Source organism: Podarcis cretensis (assembly GCF_951804945.1).
Source record: "Podarcis cretensis genome assembly, chromosome: 17".
NCBI lineage: Eukaryota > Metazoa > Chordata > Lepidosauria > Squamata > Lacertidae > Podarcis > Podarcis cretensis.
In genome coordinates this window covers 36,547,047-36,559,590 of record NC_137187.1, presented here as the reverse complement: position 1 = coordinate 36,559,590, position 12,544 = coordinate 36,547,047, and the positions used below count along the sequence as shown (strand labels likewise).

The 12,544-nt window shown below is 43.8% G+C and overlaps 1 protein-coding gene across 1 annotated transcript in view; it reads left to right on the top strand.

Annotated features, from left to right (window-relative positions):
• PDE4A (phosphodiesterase 4A) overlaps positions 1 to 12,544 on the top strand; it is a 357,141-nt gene that overhangs the window by 39,056 nt on the left and 305,541 nt on the right. The window lies entirely within an intron of this gene.

Genomic DNA, 12,544 nt, shown 5'->3' with positions numbered 1-12,544 from the left:
GCCATTTTCAGGTGCCAGAACTTTTGATGCCAGGAGTTGTTGGTAACTGCAGACACTGGTGGTGTCAGCCTAACCTTTGCCCAGGTGAGCAGAGTGGGGCTATGGTAAAATAGAGTGTTGCTAGGTGGCGCTGTGGGTTAAAGCCTCAGCGCCTAGGGCTTGCCGATCGAAAGGTCGGCGGTTCGAATCCCTGCGGCGGGGTGCGCTCCCGCTGCTCGGTCCCAGCGCCTGCCAACCTAGCAGTTCGAAAGCACCTCCGGGTGCAAGTAGATAAATAGGGACCGCTTACCAGCGGGAAGGTAAACGGCGTTTCCGTGTGCGGCTCTGGCTCGCCAGAGCAGCGATGTCACGCTGGCCACGTGACCCGGAAGTGTCTCCGGACAGCGCTGGCCCCTGGCCTCTTAAGTGAGATGGGCGCACAACCCCAGAGTCTGTCAAGACTGGCCCGTACGGGCAGGGGTACCTTTACCTTTTACTAGTGCAATTCAGAATAGGACTCCTTGAATGAGAAGCTAGTTGCTGCTTTGAGCAGCAGCATATCTGAATGGATTGAGGCCAGTACTGGATGACCGGGGTGGGGGAGACTTGGAATGGAATTTCGTGGGTAACTCAGTTGTGGCCCCTGCAAGGCAGCCATTAAGAATTGTTCGTGTGCTCTCTTTTATTTCAAAGAGAGGTGGTAGATTCATAGAATTGTAGAGTTAGAAGGGATCCCAAGGATCATCTATTCCAACTCCCTGCAATGCAGGAATCTCAACAGAAAAGAGTGTTTTCTCCCTCCTCCTCTTTGTATGCTCACTACACACATCAGACCATTAGGGTTAATCCAGAGAGATTTACGATTAAATCTGCCTCTGAACTTCCCAACCACACCATCTGTATTAAGTGGCTTATTCAGATCAGAGATATACATTTCCCTGTGACAGAAATTCCCTTTAAAACCTCCTTCATCTCCTTAACTTCCCTCCCTCTCAAGCCACCATTCTAGAGGGGGGGCGGCATAATCCTCTGAGTGATGATCTCCTCTTTGATAATCTCCTGTTTGCTGTGCTCTGAGGGAGCTCTGAGCCCAAAGCCATTGCTGAAAACATCTCAGCCAAAGGATCATGATTAGTTTAGTACTATTGGCAAGCCAGGTGCCCCGACCTTATATTTGTGCATTTCTGCCTAAGTGTAGAACCTGACATTTATCCTTATTGAAATTCATTTTGTTAATTCTCCAATCGTTTAAGGTCATCTTGAATCCTGATTCTGTCTTCTGCTGCATTAGCTACTTTCATGGGAAAGGCAATATTAATTGCATCATAGACATCCACACAGGGCCGGCCCGCCCATGAGACAAGGTGGAGCGACTGTCTCACACAGCAGGATTCACAGCAACAGTAGCAGATCCCAGTGTAGATCTTTATTCCCCCCTGGTTCCTGTGTGTGTGTGTGTGTGTGTGTGTGTGTGGTTAATTTAGGAATTCAAACTGCTAGGCTGGCAGGAGCTGGGACAGAGCAACAGGAGCTCACCCTGTCACGGGGATTCGAGCCGCCAACCTTCCGATCAGCAAGCCCAAGAGGCTCAGTGGTTTAGACCCAGGGCTGTCTTAAGCATATCCGGCACCGCGGTGCAAAGCTCCCTCCGGTGGCCCCACCCCGTTTCCCAGAGTTTTTTAGGGAGGACGGCGCTGCTGGCAGGGCTGGAGGAGGAGGGCAGCGGCTGGAGGGTGGCTCCTCTGGCAGGGAAGAGGTAGAGGCTGGACGTGTCAGCTCCCGGCTCAGCTGGCTGCTTCGTGCTGCAGTGGCTATGGCAGACGGAGGCTCCGGGCGTGGAACTCCTTTGGCATGGCATGGCGGAGATGGGCAAGGGCGCCGAGCTGATGCCGAGAGATGCCACGTCCAGCCTCCACCTCTTCCCTGGCACCTTCCAGAACTTGGCGCCCCACGCCACTAGCCTCTATGGGTAAGATGCCCCTGTTTAGACCACAGCGTGCCGCAACCCCATAGTCACCTTTGACTGGGCTTAACCGTCCAGGGGTCCTTTACCTTTACCTTTTACCTTTTAGTTTAGGAATACACCAGAAATAGTTACTAGCATGGTTGGGAAAGAAATAAGAATCATATACTTTTTGGATTGCTATGCAGTGTCTGGTGTGTATACAGTCATACCTCATGTTGCATCCGCTTCAGGTCATGTTTTTTTGGGGGTTGCGGACTGCCAAAACCTAGAAGTACCGGAACAGGAATAGGTTACTTCTAGGCTTTGGCAGTTGCGCATGCGCAGAAGCACTAAATTGTGCTTTGTGCATGCGCGGACGCGCCAAATTGCAACCTGCGCAGACGCACAGACGCAGGTTGCAAACATGCATCCCGCATGGATCATGTTTGCAACCCGAGCGTCCACTGTACATTGTTTATAGTTATGTGGAGGGCCAGGAAGGAAATTAAAGCATTGAGGAAGTAGTGGACATGGAAAGCGGAGTAACAGAAAATGACAATTGATCCACCGCCCACCCCCAAACACTGGAACAAATCGTCTACAGCCCCAAGTGGAGATGTTTGGAGCTGCATTTCCCTGAATTTACAGGGGGGAAGCATTGAGACTGGTGTTGTTTGAAGGCTAACATCATTTGGACTACACAGATCAAATGGGACCACAAACGGCTGCAAACATGCAGTATACTCCTGTGTATTTGCTAAGTGTACCTTACAATGTTGTGGCAGCCACCTCCATCACCCTCTTATTAAGGGCCAAGTTCCATGTGGCAGCACAGCCCACGTGCATTTTCATTCCTCATGCCTGCATCTGCACTACGCTGCTTGAGCTTCATTCCGTTCCTGGCTTTGCCCCCTCTAGTTTTGGCAGGAACGTGTCAGAAAGATAACGTTCTGGCTTAGCCACAAAAGAACTCTGGCGGTCTGCAAATCTACTGGATTGCTTGCTATTCTTTTACCATTGTGAGGCACAAAGGCACCAGAGTTAAGATGGTGATTATCAATAATGGGGTGCATTTTGGATTCCCAACTAACTGCCACGCAACAGATCTTGTGTCTTAATGCTATGCAATTATAGCGAGCAGCATATGCCATCATTAGCACTCCCTGGTGTGCTGGGGAAGGGGGTATTAGCTAAAAGCATGCTTATTTTTAGAAGGTCCTTTAAATGTTTCTTTTTTGAAAGAAAACACCCATAAATAGCCCTTTAGTCCCCAAGAGCCCTATTAGTTGAAGCAGCATGATGTGCCCTGAGATTAGTATTAATGTGCAGCCCACTTTATAAACTAATCTGGGAATTGTCTTTTTAACACTAGAGGAATATATGCTCAGCATTGACTTCTCTAAAGCTGCAGTCCTATGCACATTTCCCTGGGAGTAAGCCGAAAGGAAAACCCTGACAGAGTCTCAGGCTGCGTGTCACTGCACTATCATAGCCGCTGTTTTAAGGACCTCTTCACACATTATATGTTTGGAGGCACACCTGTGATAAGGGACAATAAGTGTTTTTCAGTCTGAGGGTGGCATTCCCTCATGAACCTTTCAGGGGCTGGATGACTATGGTGCAACTTGAATAAAATATTGGAGGGGCCCAGATAATCTTTTTTTTTTTTTTTTAAATAATTTTCCATTTAAACATATATAATCACATCATTATTATCCGCTTTACCTCTTTGGCTCTTTAGAGCCTATCGACTTCTTTCCCTCCCACTTCTTGGCTTTCAAAATTAACCTTTATATCACAGTATTTTATATATTTTCTAATTCTAATAAGACTCATCACAAAATACCTCAACATTTAAATAAATGTAGAAAGGTCAAAAAATTCTCATTACAAGTCTTCAGATACCCCTACTAGTGTTGTTGATGGTTTGCAATGATCTTTCAAATATTGTACAAATTTACTCCAGTCTTTTTGGAAAACTTGATCATGCTGTTCTCAGATTTTTCCCGTCAGCTTCGCCAGTTCCGCAAAGTCCATCAGTTTCATCTGCCACTCTTCTTTCGTTGGTACTTCTTGCTGTTTCCATTTTTGAGCTAAAAGGGTTCTTGCTGCTGTTGTTGCATACATGCACAATCTTTTATCTTTTTTTGGTATCTCTTCGCCTACTATACCCAGTAAAAAGGCTTTTGGTTTTTTAACAAAAGTGTTTTTAGACATTTTCTTTAACTCATTATTTATCATTTCCCAGAAAGCCTTTAGGAGGGGCCCAGATAATCAATCACAAGATGTGGCACACATACACACCCCATTTGAATGGCAATGCCTATCAATTTGGGGGGGCTTGCCCCCTGAATATTTTATTGGGAATGAAGGGACTTAAGCCCTAGGAATTGGCTCCTCTGCTCTGCTGCATGGGGCCAGAGACATACATGGCTCTTAACTTTCTCCATAGGCAACATACCAGCCAAGTGGAAGTGAGAGGTTTCTACCAGGGTTCTCCCCCAGCCACAAGATTTGGCGAGCTCTGGTGGAGCAGTACCCTACTTGCCCTCCTGGACTAGCCTCAACTGGTCTTCTTAATAGCAAAGCTGGAGATTATATTTTAGGTGGTATACGAGGTAAAAGAAAAAAGTCAATAGAAGTTAAATTGTATAGCATCACCTAGTGGTTGGAGGAAATGTAACCCTCAACCAGATGCCCGTGGCAGGAATTCATTTCTCTCCAGTTTCATTATCCTGTTCTTGAAGGGCTCAATTTGCAATTCTCATAAAAAACAACATCAACTAATAATCCCGTGTTGGTCTATAAGGGGGGAGGGAATCCAAAGTCCATAGTGGGATTTTGCAAGCATTCATGTGCTCAGAGAGTGAGCTGCAGGCAGTCTTTTGCTTCTCCTGTACTGATGTTCTAGGATGTGTGGTGGTCACTTGTCTATGTTACCGGGTGGATCTTGCTCTGTAATATACTGTTTGTCACTCAGACTGCAACCATTTGGTGGAGCATTCTTGCAGCCTGAGCCAATTCTAAGAAGACAAAATTGTTCCATGCAAGCAAAGCTGTTAGCAGCCTAACCCATCTCTCAGGAACATTAACAGCAGGCAGCATTGATAGCTTTATAATCAAGGAGACGATTCCAAGGCAGCACTGACACAAACTCTGCAGGAAATATGTGTGCCTTTCCTAGAGACAGGTGAATGTATTTTAATCTTCTCCATCTTAAATGTAAAGCACATTTGATTAAATGTAAGTTGCCTTCCCCATCCACCTCCATGTGATGTGCTACGTCCAAGGTTTCGTTATGAAACTGTTGACTTTTACAAATGTGTAATGTATTTTTCCTTTTACAGTATGGATTATAGACACAGAGCACAGTCTGTATAGATAACAATTTTACTGTGTTGTACAGGGAAATTTGTTCCTAAATACCTGTGGTCTTCTGTCAAAGTCATTCCCGGCTTCAAATCACTATGGGAAAGCTGTAAGGGGCAGAACTGTATTTATGGCAGCAATAAAATAAAATAAGATCTCGTGAAATGTGGCAGAAAACCCAACCTTCTGGAAGCCTAAAAACTGAAAAGTTTACAGGACTCGAAGAAAATCATGGATCTGTTCAAAATTAAAGTATGTATAATTAAGTGGGCCTCAGATTTAGTCACTTCTTAATTATTTTGTATTTGATTCTTCTCTCAACTTGTTTCTACCTGCAGCTTAGAGCTGAAATGAGAGATATGATTTGGTAAAAGACATGGTTCTTTTTTGTACACAGATATTTCATCATATTTAGTTACGTCTCACTTCTTAGGTGTGTGGCGCTATTTTGTTTTGTGTTCCATCATTTTTAATTTTTTATTCTACCTAAAGCTGGAGTGTCCCTGATCATTGTTCTTGCTGGCGAGGGCTGGGAGCAGCACACAGGCACTCAGAGGCTTGGCCAGTATTCTCTGTAAAATGGACTGCACACACACACATCCCAAGCATGTCCCAGAACCTTTTGCGAATTGCAGTGTTTCTGAAATGCAGAAAACTTGAAAAGCACAATAGACAGTAGAGTCTGCAGCAAAATAAGCACTCCAGCATAAGTGAGCAATGAGATAATATTCTTTTTATTGCTAAAAGAAATCAAAATCAACATCTAGATATAACAATTTGATTCTTTTCATTCTGCCCCAATTTATATTTCACCCTATGTTGTAATCATCCCAGGAACATTCAGTTAAAAACAAAAAAATTAAACATAATATGCATAAGGAAAGATAAAAACGAATAAATTTGATAATAAATATACACAACCTTCCTTGCTAAGATTTAAAAGAAGCCAGTCACAGGGCTGGAGCCATTCCTTAGCCACACTCTGGCATGGTTTCCGTTTTAATATTCCTTTGCTTTTTTGTTTTTTTTAATAAAGATTTTTATTAAGTTTTAGAAAAGACAACAAACATGAGAAAGAAAAACAAATACACAAAAATACAAAATTATAAAATACATAAGAAAAAAGAAAAATAATTTCAAAAAAAAGAAAAAACACATTTTAAGAAAAAAGAAGAAAAAACACACACAAAAATCCCTCTTTTTACTTCTCATCTTTGATTCACTTATTTTCTTGACTTCCTCACATCTCCCTTTTTTGTATCCCTGTTAAAAATTAATTCAGCAAATTCATACCCAATTTATTAGTCTAATTATCCATCCCATCTTATTTTTCACCTCGTTGCTAGAACCCCTTCAGTTCATTTCAATGCCATTAACATTCAAAAATTTTACAATATTTCTGTAAATAAATTTTAAATTTCTTCCAATCTTCTTCCACCAACTCTTCTCCCTGGTCTCGGATTCTGCCAGTCATTTCCGCCATCTCCATATATTCTATTACTTGCATCTGCGATTCTTCCAGAGTGGGTAGATCTTGTGTCTTCCAATGCTTTGCGATGAGTATTCTTGCTGCTCTGTTGCGTACATAAAAAAATTCCTATCCTTCTTTAACACCAATTGGCCGACTATGCCCAGGAGAAAGGCCTCTGGTTTCTTAGGGAAAGTGTACTTAAGTACCTTTTTTAGTTCATTATATATCATCTCCCAGAAAGCCTTGATCCTTGGGCACGTCCACCAAAGGTGAAAGAATGTACCTTCTGTTTCTTTACATTTCCAACATTTGTTATCGGGCAAATGATATATTTTTGCTAGCTTGACTGGGGTCATGTACCACCTATACATCATTTTCATAATGTTCTCTCTTAATTTAATCCCGGTGGTCCACAACTTCTCCCAGTCAGCAAACATAATGTTATATCCTATATCTTGTGCCCATTTTATCATAGCAGATTTTACCGTTTCTTCCTTAGTGTTCCATTTCAACAGCAAATTATACATTCTTGATAATATCTTAGCATTGGGTTCTAACAATTCTGTCTCTAACTTTGACGTTTTAATATTCCTTTGATATCTCCACCAAATAGTGTGTTTTTCTTCACACTCAAGTGTCACAGAAGAGTAATACAGTAATGCCCACACTGAAAACGTTGGGCTTTCAGTGCCTGTAACACTTTCTGGGTCGTCTACAAATTTTTGCTTGGAAGTGATTATTTCACTCATTTTCCAAAAATATTTTTCACCCAGAACCACTTAAGATCTGTGAAGCTGCTGCATTAAACCAAGTATAGATAGAAATTCCAGCACGCTGTTCTGTTTCAATGGGAGGCACTCCCAAAACCTCAGGAAGCTTAATTCCTTCGTTTGTTAATACAGTATAGAATGCAGATTCCACAAAATGGAAATAAGTACCAATGTACCTGCTGCCAAGTCCACAATTGCTCCGATGGAAAAGAAGGTGACGATGAAATCATCGTGTTTTCCCGGCTTAAAGATTTTATAAAGCGCAAAGGCCATACAAAAAACGGTCACCGCATTGGCAATTGAGGCCAATGGCATCAAGTCCTGGGAAGGATGATTTCAGAGCGTAGGGACTCCTCATCGTTTAATGGTATGCATATGATGTTGATCTTTTTCATTGTAATTCTGCACACGGAACTGGCGCCCCAGATCCGAGTGCCCACAATGCCAGGTTTGTTGCTGTCCATGATATTCTCAGCCTGCCACACTCTCCATTCAAGATTGGCAGATGTGGAGCAGATGTTCATAACACAGCCAATAAGAGCCAGGACAAAGGCACCCAGTTGCAAACAGGATACTCTGCACAACAGCCGTACTGGAAAGGAGCCATGATGTGCCTGGGCTGGAACTTTAGCTTTGGTACTGGGAAGACTGGCGATAGAAGGCATGCTGGAGAAAAACACAGACAAAAGATAACCGTTAGATACTTAGGCACAGTATCATATGGACATCCACCTGGCCTATAGGGCGAGGCCCACACTCACCAGCCCCACTGAAGAGGCTCCTCATGAGGCTGGAGGAATATCGCCCGGGTGTGAGGCATGGAGGCCGCTCCCTGCAAGGCCCTTTCCACCTGGCCTAAGTGGAACATCACCCGGCTAATGTTTTCTTGATTTATTGATTTAATATGCTGTAAACCGCTTTGAGATTTTTATTAAAAATATAAAGCGGTATAGAAATAAATAAATAAATAAATAAATAAATCTCCTAAAGTTTGAGCAAATAGTGATGTGCAGCTAAAACAATGCCATCATTCTAGGGCAAATTCTGCATTTTCCACCTTGAGACGTTGGAATGGAAAAGTCTGCTGTACCTGCAATCATAAGCGCCAGGAATCAGATTTCCCCAGGGGTGAAGAAATGGCACAACTGCATAACCCCTTTTGTTCTATTGAACCCCCTCCATGCAGAGAATTGGGCTCTTGTCCACTCCTCCTCTGCTCCCCTCCTTACCCTCTCCATTGTTAAAATGTCAGGCATGATCCAACCAAAGTTACACATCTACCCTCTAAAGAAAGTTTGGTGCAACAGACTAATACAGCTACTGTTCAGGAAATAATCCTTTCTGGCTTTAGTCCTGCCCCCCCCCCCTTCTCTCTCTCACACACACAATGTGAAAAGCCTACCAAGTGGCTCTCAGACAGGACAAAAGGAAATAAAAGTCAATTTGTTATTGTCTGAGAAAACACTGCTATGTTGGTGGGGAACTGAGGAGTGCTGCATATATGTACCTACACGAAATCAGTTCTTCAGCTAGTCTCTGGTATGCAAGGGCTTTTTCCAGGGCTTTCTCCTCGTGTGTCTGACCTAAGAGAAGACAGAGAGAAGCTGGTCTGAGCACGGTAGCAACTGCTCCTTGGAGTTCTGAGGCTGTTGGAATGCAGCTTGCTTTGAAAGCTCAGAACACCACAAATCATAACTCCAGGGTACTGGCCATTTAAAACATTTGGCAACTGCTTGGAGGCAGTATACATTTGAATACCAGTATGATTCTGCAACTTTTAAAAGACACCTTTTTGTTAGATGGAAGCTTATGCAAAGATTGGATACAAAATGTGGAAATAAACACCCCAGCTGTCAGTTCCAAAGGAATGAGCGAGCAAGATTTGAAATAAACAAACAGACAAATAAACAAATTTTTAGTTGTTTCCATTGGGTTTGAAAACCACTTTGAATTACAGCAACTTTATTCAGTAGTACTGGTGGATCTGACTAGTCCAGTATCCCTTTTCTAAAAATGAAAAGCTTTATAAAAACTCTATGGGGACAGGCAAGTATTATCTCCATATTACAGTTTGGCAGAGGTGTGGAGACGACTGGTACTGTGAAATAATTTATTGCTTAAGTTCGGTCCACTTTGTAAATTCATGATGAGGGGGATCTTTGACTCAGAGGTTTCCCAGCCCATTGGTTGCTTTCCTGGTCACCCGAATATCAATTCTCCCTACATTCACTGTGTTGGTCCCCAAGTAGATGACTCTTTTGAGATTCGCTGATCTTCATGTGCTATGGACTCATAATTTTTATTTTTATTTTGTAGATTTATAAGTCTTCTACAGATACTTTTCCTGCACATGCTTGTGGGGATTCCTTCCCTTATAAAATGTGGGACTGAAAATATCCAGCATTCCCAGTTTGAACCCCTGAATGGGAAGTGGCAGACACACCCTGTGTGAAGGAGCACTTTCCTCTTACTGGTACTTTTGGGAACATGGGATATAAATGAACTGTCCCTCAATCTAGAGATCTATAAGCCCCCAGTATACTGCTAAATCAATTTCATTGCTTTGACCTTTTCTGTTAAGGGAGATGCTACAGCTCTTGGGTCATTGCTGCTGCCCGTTTCTGTACCTTCCCCAGCTTTATGATACCCGTTTTGAGACTAGGCGACTAAAAGAGCACACAGTATTCTAAATGTTAACGTCTCCCTCCACAAAGAAATGGCCTTGAATTACCTGCCCCTTTCAGTGCTGCCTTCTAAGCCCCAGACTCCTTTGTTCTGAATATTTTGTCACAAGCTCAGCTTTCCGCCCTCCCCTTAGAGCCACAAGGCCCCAGGCTAAAATACCCTGCTACCAAAAATGACAAAGTGCTCAGTTTAGCAGCGGAAGAAGAAATGAAGCTGCAAGCAGGTTTTGTGTCATTCCCTCGCTCTCAAGGGCTGTTTTCTTCAAGCGGTGGTTAGGAAGAAGAAGAGTTTTGGATTTGATATCCCGCTTTATCACTACCCTATGGAGTCTCAAAGCGGCTAACATTCTCCTTTCTCTTCCTCCCCCACAACAAACACTCTGTGAGGTGAGTGGGGCTGAGAGACTTCAGAGAAGTGTGACTGGCCCAAGGTCGCCCAGCACATGCATGTGGAGGAGCGGAGACGCGAACCCGGTTCACCAGATTACGAGTCCACCACTCTTAGCCATGGGGTGCAGGGCATGGGCATAGCCATGCTTTTTGTTGGGAGGGGAGGCCTTTTGATGGGGGGGCAGAACCGATGTGATTGGTCAGTTAGTTAAGTATATTTTTTATTGTTTTACTTGATCTAGAGTGGACAGCTGTCCTCACCTTGGCTATGCCCATGGTGCAGGGGGGCAGCTGTCCCCCTAAATCCAGTAAATAAATAAAAATACTTAACTAACTGTCCAATTGTGTCGCAGATAACTCAGTTCTGCCCCCGCAGCATAAAGCTCCCCCCCCCCATAAGTCCTGGCTATGCCCATGACAAATATAAGATAAAAAACAAATAAAATAAAACCTACATATAGCAACAGTGTTTTGTGTTGTGTAGGCTCCTATGATGTACATAATGGGCCCCGCCTGCTAGCCTGCTCCCTAAAATATCACTGGTTCGCTCATTTCTATATCAATTACTTTGATAGGATACATATTATGTTATGTGCAAATGAGATACCTGTTAGGTCCATAAATTAGTAAAGGTAAAGGTAAAGGTACCCCTGCCCGTACGGGCCAGTCTTGACAGACTCTGGGGTTGTGCGCCCATCTCACTTAAGAGGCCAGGGGCCAGCGCTGTCCGGAGACACTTCCGGGTCACGTGGCCAGCGTGACATCGCTGCTCTGGCGAGCCAGAGTCGCACACGGAAACGCCGTTTACCTTCCCGCTGGCAAGCGGTCCCTATTTATCTACTTGCACCCGGAGGTGCTTTCGAACTGCTAGGTTGGCAGGCGCTGGGACCGAGCAGCGGGAGTGCACCCCGCCGCAGGGATTCGAACCGCCGACCTTTCGATCGGCAAGTCCTAGGTGCTGAGGCTTTAACCCACAGCGCCACCTGTGTCCCAAATTACCATATAGCATATATTCAACACAAAAAAAGCGACAATTTGTTGTTGACAAAGGACAGCTGGACAAATAAAGGGCCCCATTACCTTCAGCGGCTTAGGGCCTCATCAAACCTAAACCTGCCCTGTGTCTACCCACCCACCTACAATTTGCTGTGTCTTCATCTGACTTTCAACCCAGATGTGCAGTTTTCAGAAGGAAAGGGGGCAGAAAAACAAAAGGTGTGAAACCCCACAACACGCGCGCAAAGGACCTTCTGGGATTGTGACCCACATTCAGTTCTTTACAACTGTAAAAATCATAGGCGTGTATGACAGAAATATCAGCAATATTCAGGAACTCCAGTTCTGTCTATAAACGGTGTTAATTTTAGCCATCTTCTAGCTAGCTATAACGTGTGTGTGTGTGTGTGTGTGTGTGTACACCAGCAACACTTAATTATCTAATCTGCTTGCATGACAAGCTCATAGTTGTGACAGAAAATGTATGATGGGAATCCGAGAAGAGGAAAACCAAAGAGACTCCATTTTGCTTCAGATAATAGGCATTCGCTCAAATCAAGGCAGACATAATTTAGCCTTCTCTGCAACTTGCTGGCTTTTCTAACACACCCCACCTACCTCAATACTAACAACAACAACAACATTTTTATCATTTATACCCCACCTATCTGGCTGGGTTTCCCCAGCCACTCTTGGTGGCTTACAGCGCATTTAAAATTGTAAAACATAAGCCATTAAAAATTTCCCAATACAGAGTTGCCTTCAGACGTCTTCTAAAAGCCAGATAGTTGTTTATTTCCTTGACATTGACATCTGCCATTGCAATAGTCTGACACCCCACCTCACATTTAGATTTTGCCATTTTCACCTCTCCCACTTCCCCCCAAAATGTACCGACCAGCAAACTTAGCTAAAACTGCCAGACGTTCCATCACCCGCT